At 47.4% G+C, this 15,142-nt stretch overlaps 1 protein-coding gene across 1 annotated transcript in view; it reads right to left on the bottom strand.

Annotated features, from left to right (window-relative positions):
* HYCC2 (hyccin PI4KA lipid kinase complex subunit 2) overlaps nucleotides 1-15,142 on the bottom strand; it is a 575,783-nt gene that overhangs the window by 405,106 nt on the left and 155,535 nt on the right. The window contains exon 2 of the mRNA XM_069226082.1: nucleotides 11,775-11,871. The gene's annotated coding sequence lies outside the window, so the exon portion shown is untranslated. The remainder of the gene's footprint in view (nucleotides 1-11,774; nucleotides 11,872-15,142) is intronic.

Below are 15,142 nucleotides of genomic sequence, written 5' to 3'. Positions count from 1 at the left end.
GACCAAATTATGCCGCAGGGTTGACCAATTTATGTGTCAAGAAAAGTCCAGTTATGTATTTACAATGCCAATAGCTCTGACTCAAGCAAATGTGAGACCTATTGCATTACAAATGCTTGTTTAGATGCTCCAGTTAATCTGAATTTCAACAGAAATAAATACCCTTTTTACCAACAGGGCACTTATTACGAATTGCCTAGATGTTATCATGGGTTCAGTACAAGGGTTACCCGCTCCATCAGGTATTACCTGAATTGACATGTTTCCCCCAACAATTTTGGCTGCTGAAAGAAGTCAAAATATATGCAGGGAACTGGGAGGATAAATAAAGAATTATGTGGAAAATCTGAGCCACAATCACCGAGTCACCCAGTAATAACTCATTCCTTAGGGGAGTGGTTCTTAGCCTGGGGGTTCTGCAAAGCCCACTCAGTGGGTCTGCAACTGCTTAGAAAATTTAAAAATATTAACAGATTAATAAAGTGTTTATAAGTAAAGAAGCACAATATGCAACTGAAGTTTTTTGAAATGTCCTGTAAATGTGAAGGTATTCGAAATTGGAGGACAAAAATTAAGTTAGTATCAGACTGATTTGTGGGGCAGTGGAAGTGTGTCAAACAGATTATAGTATGGGATATGGGTGGCCTCAAATTTAGAAAAGCTCCAACCTTCCTATTAAAATGTTTATGTTTTATATTTGTGAATTAACTATGTCGTTATTTGTTGGATGAATGCTTGTTTCTGTATTTTCTGCATATTGTTTTCCTGTTCAAACCATTGAAAAAGTTTAGGCCAGGGTCTTCAGCTTCCAGAAATGACTCAGGCCCTCCTTTGGACTTTGGCGGTCAATTTCCCTGACTGTCAAAGCCCAACCCGCCAGAAGACCGCCAGTGCACCATATTACAAGTGCTGGCGGATTTCCGCCATCATTGAGGCGGGAAGCAGTTAGCAGTCGTGCTGGCAGTCGGTGCTGCAGAGGCGGGTCCCTCGCCGGCACCACCACGCCAGCAGGACTTTGCCCGTCGTATTACAAGCCGTAATACGCTTGGCTGAGTCCTGCTGGCGTGGTGGTGGCGGTGAGGGAAGACCGTCAGGACCCATCCCCTCCCGGACATCCCCCTTGACTGAGGAGGTAAGTGGGCGTCCGAAAGGAGGGGGTAGGAGGTCTGTGTGTTTGGGTGCGTGTGTGCATGTTTGCGGAGGGGGTGCTGAATGTGTGCATGTATGTGCACGTGAATGGGAGTGTCTGTAGATGAAAGGGAGTGAGTTGGTGTGTGTGTGTGTGTGTATGATGAATGGGTGTGTATGCATGCGTGCATGAATGAGTGTGGGAGGGTGTATGTGTGAGGGTGTGGATGAGTGGGGAGGGGCGGTGTATGTGTGCGGACATGTGAGTGCCGGCGACAGATATGAAGATTCCTGTCACCGGGTGCATGACTGTTAGGGTTTTCCTGGCAGTTTGCAGCCTCGTAATAAGGACGGCAGGCTGGGGCCTGCCGCCAGATTGGAGATGCTCTCCGCTGGCCGAGGCGGAGCAACTGCACCGGCGGTCCAGGTGGAGTTGTGGAGGCTTGGCGTCTGCCAAGCCTCACAACTCGTAATGTGGCAGTCCTTACCGCCAGCTCCGCAGCAGTAGGACTGACAATGCGAGGCTGGCGGTCTCATGACCACCAGCCTCATAATGAGGCCCGAGTGTGGGGCCCTGGATTTCAATAATAATGCAGTGGGGGTCACCGGGTTGCAGTATTGACAAAATAGGGGTCCAGAGAAGTCAAAAGGTTATGTACCACTGACTTAGGGGATTCTCAGGATTCAACTTGTAATCAATCAAAGGATGCAGGCTATTGTTAACCCTGGGCTGGAGAATCAACACCGCCCTCTCTAGTGCACTCTTAATGTGGCCTCACATCATATTAATAACATATTTATAAGGGGGGGGTGGCCAAGCATCCAACATGGCGGACGCTTAGTTCCGAGGCTCCGGACCCGGGCCGCAAATCTGCCCGAGCTTTAGGCCCAGAGGCGTCCTGGTGCTGCATCACATACCAGGAAAAAAGGAGGTAAAAACTGGGCATATAGCAGTGCCCAGATTGTGGCGGAGCAAGGCTGATACGGCAGAGGCCGGGTTCGGCAGCGGCCTTCTGCTGGGCCTCCTGCCTAATTCCCTCAAAAGCCAGGCGACCCTGTAGGCTGGCGGGGACGGCCAGTGTGACCAGACATCGGCGGTGAGTGACCACACCAGAGGGACCAGGTGCGGTGCATCGCGGCCTGGCGGCGCCGGTGAAGTGAGGCGGTTGCGCGTCTTGGAGGCCCCCGTGCAGCTGGCCTGGCACTTGGAGGGCCCGCTGAAGGACGCCGGTCTTCGCACGCTCAGGGCTGTGGCCTGTTTGCGCTCCCTAGTGATATAGCGGCTGCCTGCCCATAAAGACAGCCTTTATCGGCAGGCAGGTGGAGGACCTACACTTGTGGTGGTTGCAGCAGAGATATACCAGCAGTGGCCTGATTGCAGCCTCACTGCCTGGTGCAGCTTATGGAGGTGATGGTGAGGATTGTGGGGAGGCCGGAATATGACACAAGGATTGAGACATGTTCCAGATAAATAGTGGTCAGTACTTCCCCTGGAAGCTGCAAAGATGTGCGCGCTGAGGGTCTGGAAGATAGCACAAGCATGTTAAGGAGTGCGGGGTTGCCTGGCGGCACCGAGGCCTGCAAAAAGTAATAAGGCGCTGAGCTACGACATGGCCTATTGGAGGAGATCTGTGACTGCGACTGGGGGCAAGGAAGACCTAGTGGTTTTAAATGGAACCATGACAGCCACAGAGACGAGACAGTGGACAGGGTGGCGAATGGTGGTGGGAAGCAAGCTCCGAGAGCCTACTGGACCAGACGACACTAGAGAGGCGAGGCCGGACACGGGCTGACTCGTGCTGACCATCCCCTGTGGGAACTGAAGGCGCACTGGGAAACCGTGCTGTGGACTGTGTGCTGAGCAGTGACAGGCTGACTCCCACGAGGCTACTGGATGTGAGCATCGAGAGCAAGGACGGTGGCCTCCAACCTTCCAGACACCGTGTATCGACAAAATGGGGCACAATAAAACCAGGCCTCCTAGGATGGAGGATTATGCGAAGACGCGCTCCCCAACATTGGAGGACTTAATTGTCTCCACACCCTCTGGCTGTGTTCCCCCCATTAGAGCAGAGCCAGCAAGGGATAACATAGATCTTATCCTAGAGGAAATCTGTGACTCAAGAGTAATCATGAAACAGAAACTTGGCGCTATTACTTTGGACTTAAATTTGCTGAGAGATGACCATCATAAATTGGCGCAAAGAGTCAAATCAACAGAGCAAGCACTGTCCACCTTTCAACCGGCACAGACGGAACATGACTCAATGTGGAAAGAATTGCGCAAACATGTGGAACAGCTCCAGGAATGTCCTGAGGATGCCAAAGGCAGAATGCGCAGAAATAACATCTGTATAGAGGGACTCCCGGAGGGTGCCGAGGGAGATCACCCCACTCAGTTCATCGAGACTTGGTTACAGACAAAGGTAGCGCCGAAGGGTTTATCCACCCTCTACACTGTGGAGCAGGCACACTGTGTGCCTACCAAGAAACTGGTCCCAAGGACTCTGCCGCGGCCAACAGTGGTGAAAATACAGAACTACAGGGATGCGTTACTTCAGGCGGCATGGGACACGCACCGATCACGGTGGCTGGCTCCAGAGTGTTTCTTTACCCCGATTACACGATGTTGGTGCAGCGTCACCGGGCTTCCTACCAAGAAGTCAAACGACACCTCAGACTATACGGCCTTGTATATGTATTGATCTTTCCAGCGAAATTGAAAGTTCTACATGAATGACGTTCTCATTTCTTTGATTCACCAACGGCAGCCAGGGAGTGGCTCGACCAGAACTTTCAGAGCACACGGAGTGACCAACAACATGAGTTTGCATCCCAGAAATCGAACCGCCGGACTCGGCGCGCCTGTCGTAAGCAGGACAGCGCTACCGGCAGTGGTGGAGGTCTGTCACCGCAACAGGCATGTGAAAGTCAACTGGAGGCCATCCAACTGGCTACTACTCTGTGGGATCCCAACCACAGGTCCAGCACAGAGTCATCCCTGGTTGGAGACTCAGACACTGAAACTTAGGGCAGTGTAGCATTGTTTCCAACTATTACGCCACAGACCGCTAATGAACTCTGAAGAGTTGGAAGACTGCTTTTGTTGAATGCTCGTCTTCACTTCAAAGATCCCGTGAACGATGCTGGGGAGTAACTACATCACTCGGCACTGTATCCTAGACCAATACACTGATCCCTGTCTGTTGACATTGAGGTTCATGACCATCATTGCACATGCACTTAATTTATCAATGAGTGATATCCTAGTTTTGTTAGCCTCAAGCTGTGAACTATTATGTGAGTAATATGTAACAGAAGAGGCCTGGGTCGAGGCCAATAGTACGAGTTATGTTTGCTGAGCAACTATATAGTATGACGTTTGGTCCACAATACCCCACTAGCGTAAGCCTGGTTATCCGTATGTTTACACAGTTTTGTTGTAATTGTTAAATTGGTCGAGCACAGTTTTCCTCGCTGGACCATGTACTGGGTAGGGGTGTTTTTTGTTATTGAAATGCTTCCGTCATCAATGAAACACAGGGAGAATAGAGTAAAGCTATGGTGTTCAAACTGCACGAAATACCCCACACTCAATGTAATGGCCACAGTCACTAAATCATACAGTATAATTACTTGGAATATTAGGGGACTGGGGTCACCCTACAAACGACATAAGGTATTGGCACCACTGCACAGAAGCCACGCTCACCTTGCTTTCCTGCAGGAAACCCGCCTTACTACATCAGAAGTCCTAAAACTGCAGCGCAGATGGAGGGGACAATTGTTTCATGCCTCATTCTCGGCGTATGCCCGGTGAGCAGCCATTTGGATAAGGGCAGGGTTTCCATTTTTAGTCCAAGATACGAAAATTGACACCCAGGGGCGATATGTATTTCTTAAGGGACTCCTAGACGGAGAGCAAATAGTGCTTGGTTGCTTTTATGCGCCGAACCAAGAACAGAAAGCTTTCCATGCACGTTTATCTACTGTGTTGTCAGACTGGGCTAAACTCCCTTGGGATCTGGGTTGGGACTCAAATTCAGTACTGGATGTCCTCCTCGATTGCCAGTCCGTCAGGCCAGAGCCTTGCGACAGTGGGTTGATGTATGGGTGGTGAATGTAAGGAGTCTTCGTAATGTAGGGCCAAAGGTGGATTCCTCAGTAAAGTATTAGCAGGCAGACTGCTCCCACTCCTTCCGTGATTACTACACACGGACCAATGTGGATTTGTTTCACGTCGTGGTACATCTATGCATATATCCGCCATCTATTTCAGTTAATAGATGAGACGAAGCACAAGTAACCACACACTGGCTGCACCTCCTTAGATATGTGGCAAGCATTCAACACTTTCAGCTGGAACTACATGCTGGCCTATCTGGAGGCCTATGACATACCTCCAGATTTCATACGGTGGGTGAATCTATTATATACGGCCTGACTGCTAGAGCCAAGACAGAGCGCATATATCTGCCTCTTACCCCATGTACTGTGGAACTAGGCAGGGGTGCCCACTCTCCCCCCTTTTATTTGTATTAGCATTGGAGCCCTTGGCATAGCAACTTCGCTACAGCCCAGATGATTTTGCTCGGCCCCACTACCTATGCTTGCTCCTTATATGCAGATGATATGATACTCTATTATAGGGATTTGCAGTAGGATACAGAGAGGGCCGCACAGATTTTTTCCTGATTTGCACTCCTTTCAGGGCTTCAAACTGATCCCGATAAATCCTATGCATGTTCCTTTCGGGGCACGTGTCCGGAACCCTCGATCCGATTTAGTCCCATGACCACTGCAATCACATCTGTATCCTTCCATTATCTAGGTATTCGTATATACCAGGACCAGGCAGATTTGCTAGAAGGTAATTTAGGCCATACGATTACATCGCTCAGGTCCCAAGTTGATTTCTGGACCACTTTACCCCTCTCGGTGACGAGGAGGGTAGCACTGGCGAAAATGGTGCTGTTGCCCCTTGTCTTATACAATTTTGTTAACCTGCCGCTCACGGTACCACCTTGCATATTTTGCATATTAAACTCCTTATTAATTGATCTAGTATGGGGGAAGGGTCCCTGTCGAGTAGGCCTGTCGAAACTACAGTTACCCCCACATATGGGTGGCCTGGGAGCCCCGGACTTCAAAGCATACTGTGTGGCGGGCCAGCTCCAGTGGCTGTCCTACTGGCTGGCTGGTCATAGCCTGGAAGAGATAAATTGTACAATGGTAATATAGACGAAAGTTTCATACATCGATTGCTCTGTCCGGGGTCCCCAAAATTACCCCAGGGCTAACTTACAACTGCGAACGGCATTGGCTTACTGGAAACTAGCTACACGATACACACCTTCATCAGCCTCCTACACACCCAACATACCTTTGTGCGGTCTCCCTACCCCCTCATGAACGATCACAGCAGCTATGCTTAGAATGTGGGAACAACAGGGACCGCTTACACTAGGGGACCTGTTTGAGGATGGTATGTCAATGACGCACTCGGACTTTGTACAAATACACGGGCTACCTGATACTCTTTTTTTTAACTAATGCTAAAATACTGACCTATGTACGCACTTAATGGGCACCACAGGGAGCTGAACCAGTAACACACAAAGCCCTTCAGACGCTACACACAATGGGTCACGGCAGACATCTTATTAGATGGTTATACCAAGGGACACCTACAAACACCATTAGATACGCTGCAAACTAAGTGGGCAACTGATTTAGGTAGGGACATTACAGATAAGGAGCGGACTTACAATATGCTAAAAAAGTATCCTGCCATACTAGATTTAAGCTGATCCAATTTTACCTATTCCATCGGGCATACCTCACTCCGTATAGGCTCAATAAAATCTATCACACAACAACGGCACAATGCCCTCTGTGTCATACCATTGATGCTGACCTTGTCCATATGCTCTGGACGTGTCTGTCCCTCTCACAGTACTGGGCTACTATCAGAGCCACTCTGATGGAGATCACAAAGGTGACAGTGGAACTGGCGCCTTCTTATTTCCTACTGAGGTGGCAACCTAGCAGACGTAGCTCTAAGATAACTTCATGATTCATGAATCTGGCTATGCTATTGGCAAAACGACAACTAATGAGGCGCTGGAAGTCCCCCATGCACCAACCATCAATTCATGGAGGGAGGAAGATTTACGCTGGAGCCAGGCTGAAAGCTCAGCTCTTAGGAAAGGAGAATACACGGGGTTGAGAAAGAAACCAATATCTCTCGAGTGGGACACACTAGAAGAGGTGTTAAGAGCCCAGAATGAGGCACAGGATTGGTAGCACCGAGGAGAGCAGCAGCAGGAGAGAGAATAGATATGATGAGGCTTAACCTAACACCGAACCAAGGAGCTCCTTTGTTTGGGCCTTCCACATAAGGCCCACAATGGGTGGTGATGTTTGTAAACAGATGATGCCCACCCCCTTATTCTAGTAGAGGTACTCCTGCGAGGCACATGATGGCTTTCACTCATATACTTATTGACGGAAGCGAGGTGGGGAGGGAGGAAGAGAAGGGTAGGAATTTGTTGTTCTCCAATACTGTTAAATAATATATGAATATGCAGTTCCACTTGCAGGTCTGGAATTTCGGACATATACCTATATTTCTGTTGTATATGTAGAGACAGTTGAACTGTGCGATGTATGCTGAACTGTACTAAGGTAGAAAAACAATAAAAGTTTCTTTAAAAAAAAACATGTTTATACTAAGCATTTTGGTTTTTTTGTCAATTTGCCAGAGTCCACATAATCCACATTCTGGTTGTATTTGAAGAAGCTTGCAAGCTGGTTGTTCAGTGCTGCAATTTTAATAATGCAGCCAGTCGATCAATTCCTGTAGGGCGTTCCCTCTAATCTACGAACTGAGCACAGCAAAATTTGTTTAGAAACCTGTTTACACAGAGTTTCAAAGTCACAAGACACAGACAACACGTGGGAAAGTAGAGATTCTCCTTTGTTTGATACTGATCTGCTTGTAACATGCTGGTAACAGGGCCTTTGAAGGGGTGAATCATCGGTCTGGAGTTAATAAAATGTGTTTTGTTGCATGACACCTGTTATTCCAAGTATTGTGAAATAATTCAGTTTATGGCTTTGCTATATCCTTAGCTAACATAATTAGTGTATGCGTATAGGGTTTCCAAGGTAGGTCAAGAAGGGTGGATCTGCGCCAGATTTTGAATGACCTCAACTTAAAATGCATGTACTGAAATTAACCTAAATGCAATTCATACTTTGTGATTATCCTGAAACTCCGACACGGATCAGCTCTCCTTCACCTGTTTTTGACACGCAGATTGTCCAAAATAGGTGAATGTATACATCTTAGAAGTACATATAAAACCAAGTAATTATAGTTTCTTGCACTCACAGACTAGTTATATGCTCCATAAATCCGTGATTAAACATGCTGTACCCAGGTCATGTAAACAGATAGGAGAAGAATCGGTCTGTGAATTGAGTATCTAAATTTATGGATGGAGACACTTGGGCCTTTGGCTGTGTCTGCTCAGCCACTGTGCAGCTTGGCCCTGATAAGTAGACACGTAGGGTCAGCCTCTACTGATGAGTACAGTACCAGTATTTGCTTGGATAGCACTCTGTAGAACCAAACTGGCGCCCTTTGTGATCCTCCTCCCCTCTGCTCCCACCTACCCTTTTCTAAGTGCTATGTACAACAGGAGTTACTACTTACTAGAAATTAATACAGCTGCTGCACTATTTTTTTTTAATGTCTGGCCTGTTGTACCCAGTGGCGGCTCCTCCACTATGGTGGAGGAGCGTCGCCCCACACCAGCAGCAGCTGCAAACCTTTAAAAATAAAACGATAATAAACTATATTTATTATCGTTTTATTTTTTAAAAGGGCTGGGCAACTGGAATGCCGAGCATATAGGGTGAGTGCACTGTGCACTCTCCTCAGTATGCATCTGTGTTTGGCCAGTAGTCTCGGGCGGGCCAAACACACATGTGCACCGTGCTCTCTCTGACCCGGCACTGTGTTGCCGGGTTGGAGACAGCAGGCCCAGGCTCCCAGTCTGCCTGGGAGCGCCAAGCCAGGCCGCTCCGACCAATCCTAATGCTGTTTCATGCTGCCACCCGCATGAAAGCAGGGTCAGGATTCGCTGCAGCGCAAGCTGGGAGCCTGTGCCTGCTGTTTGTGAGGACCCAGGAGCGGGGAGGCGGAGGCAGCAAGTGAGGTAAGATTTTTTTCTCCTGTTTCTCGTTCCTCTCCTACCACGCCTGGTTGTACCTGTTATGCGAGCACGACTTAAACATTAACTGTTGCAGTCTTGGCTGTGGATAGTATTGTACTCATCACTGGTATAAGAACGCACACATCTTTCATTACAATGATGCAGAACTAGAAACCACCCCCCAACAGTGGGAAGAGGAGGATCAGGACTAGAAGCTGCCCACCCGTGGAGTGTAGCTAGAGGATTGAAAGGGGCAATATCACTGTGCGTGATGGACAATTAGGGAAGGTCTACTTTTGTCTACCATCAATGCCGCTTACCTTATCTTTGGACTCCTCTGTCGCTCTGCTCCAGGTGTGATCTCTGTGGGACCCTTCTGTGTTCATGGAGGAGGCCATGCCGATTGCAACAGAGCAGTGACTGACATGGGAACACATTTTCCCATCCTTCCTCATCCAAATGACTTATACCACAGCCACACTCAAGCTCCTTTCCAGTGGTGCACAATTTGGAAGTGGGAGCCCAGTAGGGAGGGAGCAGAAAGGAGTGGGTTATAAAGGGAAACTACAGAAGAGAGCAAGTGCCTGGAGTCATTGGCAGTCAGGAATTTTCTAAAAAAAGAGAATTAAAAGCAAATTGCTAAGCAAGCTCAGTGAGCCCCTATAAAGCCGGCGGCCTTGGCCTGGCCACAACTCACCCACGCCAAGGCTGGCCCTGAATGAGAACTAGGCCATACTGAAATAGCATTGGTCATATGGGGTTATGCCTGTGCATACACTGATTTGCCTTAGAATATAAAGATTTAGCTTGTGCTTTTGAGGATGTATTTGTGTATCTGAAGCTACATATAGGCTGATCCTCGAGAAATGATGGCTGCGATTGGCAAATGATGCTGCTCCCTGATCATACAAGTTTGTGCCTGAGCATGAAGCTATGCCTCCCAGTACGGTGACTGCACTTGATCTCTGATAGATGTGATCCTGGCTATGCAGGATGTACTTCATATATAGATGGTGGTACATGAAATATACTTTTATCCACAAGCTTTTTTTTATTTTTTAACTATTACTGTTTATTGTATTTTTCCTCTTCATGGTGCCACTTTAGATAATACCACCGAAATTAAATATCAAGTGATACAACTTCCTTTCATCTGGTGGAATATGTGATGTAATTTCCGCTACTTCTAGCATTTTGACTAATTGCCACCTGTGGCTCTGTTCCTAGTTAAAATGGCATAGTCACTGGTGAAACCTTAAGAAAGCACGTCTGCAGTTGTAGAACCTAGTTTCATGTATTAAATGTCTCAACAGTGAATCTCATCAACCCTTCAAATCAAGGCAGCATAATCATTTGGGGTCCTTTATGGAGGGGCGAGCCACTGAAAGTTCGAGCCCAGCTGCAACCTTAAAGTCGGCTCTGGCTCAGCTCGCGGTAATGTTGGATCAACGAGCCGAGCTTTCAAGTGGCATCTGCCTGTTGCCCTCCATCTATTCAGGATGTGGCACTATGGTCAGAGCTGCGACTTTGGAACGGGGGAACCAGGTTAGAACCTTTGCGTTGGCTCAATATCTTGGGGCAAATCACATAATCTCTTTAGAAACGGAATGTGACCTTGAATAATGTAAGTGGTACTCATGTAGTAACTTTGCGACGAGATCACGCTATATAAAAACTACAGAAAATGCACAAGGACGTAAAACCAGAGCATTAACAAACATGGAAAGTAAAAACAGAAAACCTGGATAAATTGAGGCTTCTCTGCTTAAATTTCGTGATCTTCAGCAAATATTTTATTTCAACAAAAGTATTTTTCTATACTATCGCGAATGAAAACGCTTTCAAATATGTGAGCGCAGTATGCCAGCTGTTCAAACCCTATTGTGTTTGATTTAATAAAATATAGTGTTCATCTATAATAATATGGGTCACGTACAGGGTTTACATTACAAATGTCGTGCCTCTCACTTTTAAGAAGTACTTCTCAGTGTAATGTGACGTGTTACATTTAAAGCTTCCACATATTTAAGAAATACATTTTTTCGAATGTTTGAAGAGATTCATCACATATTACGCATTGCAAGCAAATATTTTCAGGGGTCGGCTCGTGCGCAGGCGCTAAGAGCCAGGCCAGAGTCTTGGCTCGGCTCTCCCTGTTGATTTGTTGGCTCGCCAACCTGCAGCCCTTTGTTCCATTTCCACGCGCCCCATATTTCTAAGTCCATAGATGCTCTGGGCACAGGGCCAAGAGGAACACAGCTCTCACCATAATGAACTGGCTCCCAGTCAGCAGAGCCCAGAGCTCTAAATTACGACCGATCGTTAAAAGCAATAGGAGGACGGTCATTAAAATGAGGAAACGCATCAGTGAGGATTATGGCAAGCCCTTCCTTGGCACCATTAGCAGCGGGAGCTCGCGCTTACCTTTGCTTCAAGTAAGTCAGTCCTCTGAAAACGGAGGAGGGATGTGGCCCGCTCGAACTCTGGGATGCATTTGTCAATCGTCACCGCAACCCGCCCTCTACAAAAAATTAGGACAAACAAAGGTATAACACATGGTTGCTTGTGACCATCGAGTTTAACAACGATGAGAAGGAAAGGGAAGTGGGCTGTGGAAAAACGCACTGTACAGACAGCTGCAGCCCTGCTCGAGCTCTTGAGTCACAGATGATAGTGTTAACATTAATCGTTCAAAGTAAGGCAGCGGTCCCGACTCCCACGACATCTCAGCGAGAAGGATAAATTAGGAACAAATACAACATTCTCAATAAACGTTACTGGCGGCGTTGGCGCCGAGCCATGCTGAACAGGTCTGCGACGCCGCCAGTGCTTATATTCCATAATACACTTTTGTGCACGCGAGCATTCCCCGTCAGCCAAATCTCCCGCCAAGCCCGAAGGCTCCTCTTTGCCAGCACGTCACAACCCTATCACAGCATACCTGCCACGCATCATTCTGATGTGTGCATCTAGATACAGGCATTAAACGGAAGGGGTGGATTCACATTCAGTGATGAGTGTGCACGCCTTAAGGAACAAAAAGGCAAGTGCTTGGTAAAAGCGCTTTTTTTTTTTTTTTTTTTTTTTTTTTTACAGCGAAGCCTCACCCCCACCCCAACTAAAGACTTTAGGTTAGGGTGACCAGATTTTGAGGAGCGAAAACCGGGACAGGTCAGACATAAAAGGAGGACTAAAGACTTTACTCTCACTTTTATATCTGGCCTGTCCGTTTGTTTGCGTAGTTTTGTGAATGTGTGCCTATACGTGTGTGTATGTGTATATATATATATATATATATATACACACACACATATATACACACATACATACACACACATTTACAAAACGACATAAATAAAATTAGCTATGGCTTGACTTCCCACCTTGCACCCCCAACACCTCCTCCCACCCCACCTCTCTCTGCTCCCCACTCCATCTTTCTGCTGGGAGCAGATAGGGGACTGTGTTGCCTGACAGTACCAGATAAATTACTTTAATTCCTCCATACTTTGTGGACGTCTTTAACTTATGCTTCCCTACACGATCTGACCTTCATCCCAAAAAAGCGAGACATTTATTTAAAATTAAGAGAAGCGTCGGGCCACCGGGACAGTCCTCTAAAAACCGGAACTGTCCGGGGCCATCCGGGACGTCTGGTCACCCTACTTTAGGTAAACGAGAGGCGTACCCCCACCTGACATCCCATTAGTTTCTGACGTGAAACCCCGCTGCATGCACAACTACACTATGCTGAATGCGCAATTGTTTATTTAGGGTGGTCTGTACAGCTTGTTTTATGATGGTCTTTACACCGCAGTTTTTAAGCACCATACAAAAAGGTTTTACATCCCAGTTTACTGGTACTCGCACCGCGTGACCACTGTTTAAGGTATGTTACAGTTACATCACAGTGAGTGCGGCGCAAGTAGTACCTCTAGTCTGAACATCACAGGTAAGTATACGGAGGTTCGTTTTCAGTACCTTTATTATACTGAGGTACTTTGCGTCGCAGGTAACACATTTAATGTCCTAATTTGCCTTAAGGATAGATTTAAAATTAGTAAACACTGTTTCACTTAAAAAGGGGTGATAAACCCGATTAACTCGGAGCTGAATATATAGGCCAAGGTCATGGGAAATACACTTCTAAGGCTGATTACCGCGCTACTTCACCCTGAACAATGCAGCTTGATGCCACTCTGCAACACCTGGCACTGTCCTCACAAGGTCCCTGCTGCTCTTGCCCTTACTCAACACTTTCTGACCCCACCGCACTCCTACTTCTAGACTTCGGGGAGTTCCCTGGACTTGGCAGTCTTGTTCCAAGCCCTCCGCCGATTGGTTTTTGGACCCCGCTTTATGTCCTTCATTCAAGTGCTCTATGCCCAACACCAGCCTCACGCGAGGGTTAAGGGCACCCTCCCGCCAATATTCCACCGGACATCCAGACAAGGATGCCCATGGACTTCAATTCACCCAAATGCCAGAGGTGTTCCAAGTGACATCACACGCCATTTCATTTTTACTTTCACTCATACACACATGCTTACACAAACACACGGGTATACTATACACTCATTCTCTTTTACATAAGCTCACTCTCACCACAAGCATGCACACAACATATTTATAAAAGCGTTTTTTTTTTCCTTACATCAGCTACCAAATAGGGTCATATTCCAGCTAAAGGGCACTCCACTTTTTTTGTTACACTAATCGTGAATACTCTGTTATTCAATATGAGTGTAATAAAAATGGATTGAAAACAAGGAAGTGGAGTCCCAATCAATAGCTTAAAAAAGAAGGAGCTGTTCCTGGTACTGATTTTTCCACCTCTGAGGCCAGATTTCGCAGTGGCAGGGGTACCAAGGTGTAAACTAGGGGTCACAGCTGCGACCCCTAAATGACATCCATGGGGATATCCCCTCCTCCCCGCTTTTGTTTGCATTACCGATTGAACCACTGGTGACAGAAATCGAGTGCGATGCACAGTTCCGGGGATTCCACTGGCAGACAGGCTTCGAAGACCGCATTGCACTATATGCCAACATCCTCATTTTCCTAGGCTGCCCACTTGCCTCAGGACCTCCCCCATCCTGCAAATAGTAAATATGTATGGGGAAGTCAATGTCAACTGGACAAAGTTACTTCTAGACCCCCTTGAAAGAAGACACTACAACGGTTGACTGGCAGTTGCGACTTCCAGCTTTATCTGTATCCCACCTCTCCGCCAGGCAAATGCCTCTTCTAGGGACATCACCAAGCTAAAATAAAAAAATTAAAGCGTCCTTGCAGGGCACTGTGGAAGCCTTCTTCAAGAAGCAGTGAATAATAAATCAGCATCTTCTGCCACTCATTTATTATTCTTTTGGGTTTCCTGGTGCAACTTTTGTTTTTGTAGTTATGGGGGAGAATGAAGTGAGGCCCTTCGCCCAGATCCTTTACAGGCCCCGAGGAACCCATACCCCATGGCCGTATTCATTTATTAACGGGAAAGGAAGCACAGCCCCCTCTCTGAGCCTCTACAGGCCCCAGGGATTCCATGACCAAGGGCAGTTTTCTTTTTATGGGGAGGGAGGCATGTGGTTCCCCTCTGTGAACCTCTACAAGTACCAGGGATCCCATCCCCCGAGGCCTAATGTAGGTGCCCCGGTGCCCACCAGGCGTACCCACAACAAACAACACTGGGGGCTTGGAGGGAGCCACAGGGCCCCGAACATGCTCAGCGAATGCACCCATCCTGTGTGCAGAGGAAGCCTGCATTGCTACCACCCAGCAGGTATTTCCAGGAA

This window comes from Pleurodeles waltl, chromosome 3_1 (assembly GCF_031143425.1).
Source record: "Pleurodeles waltl isolate 20211129_DDA chromosome 3_1, aPleWal1.hap1.20221129, whole genome shotgun sequence".
In the NCBI taxonomy this organism is placed as follows: Eukaryota; Metazoa; Chordata; class Amphibia; order Caudata; family Salamandridae; genus Pleurodeles; species Pleurodeles waltl.
This window is presented reverse-complemented; position numbering and strand designations above follow the sequence as displayed.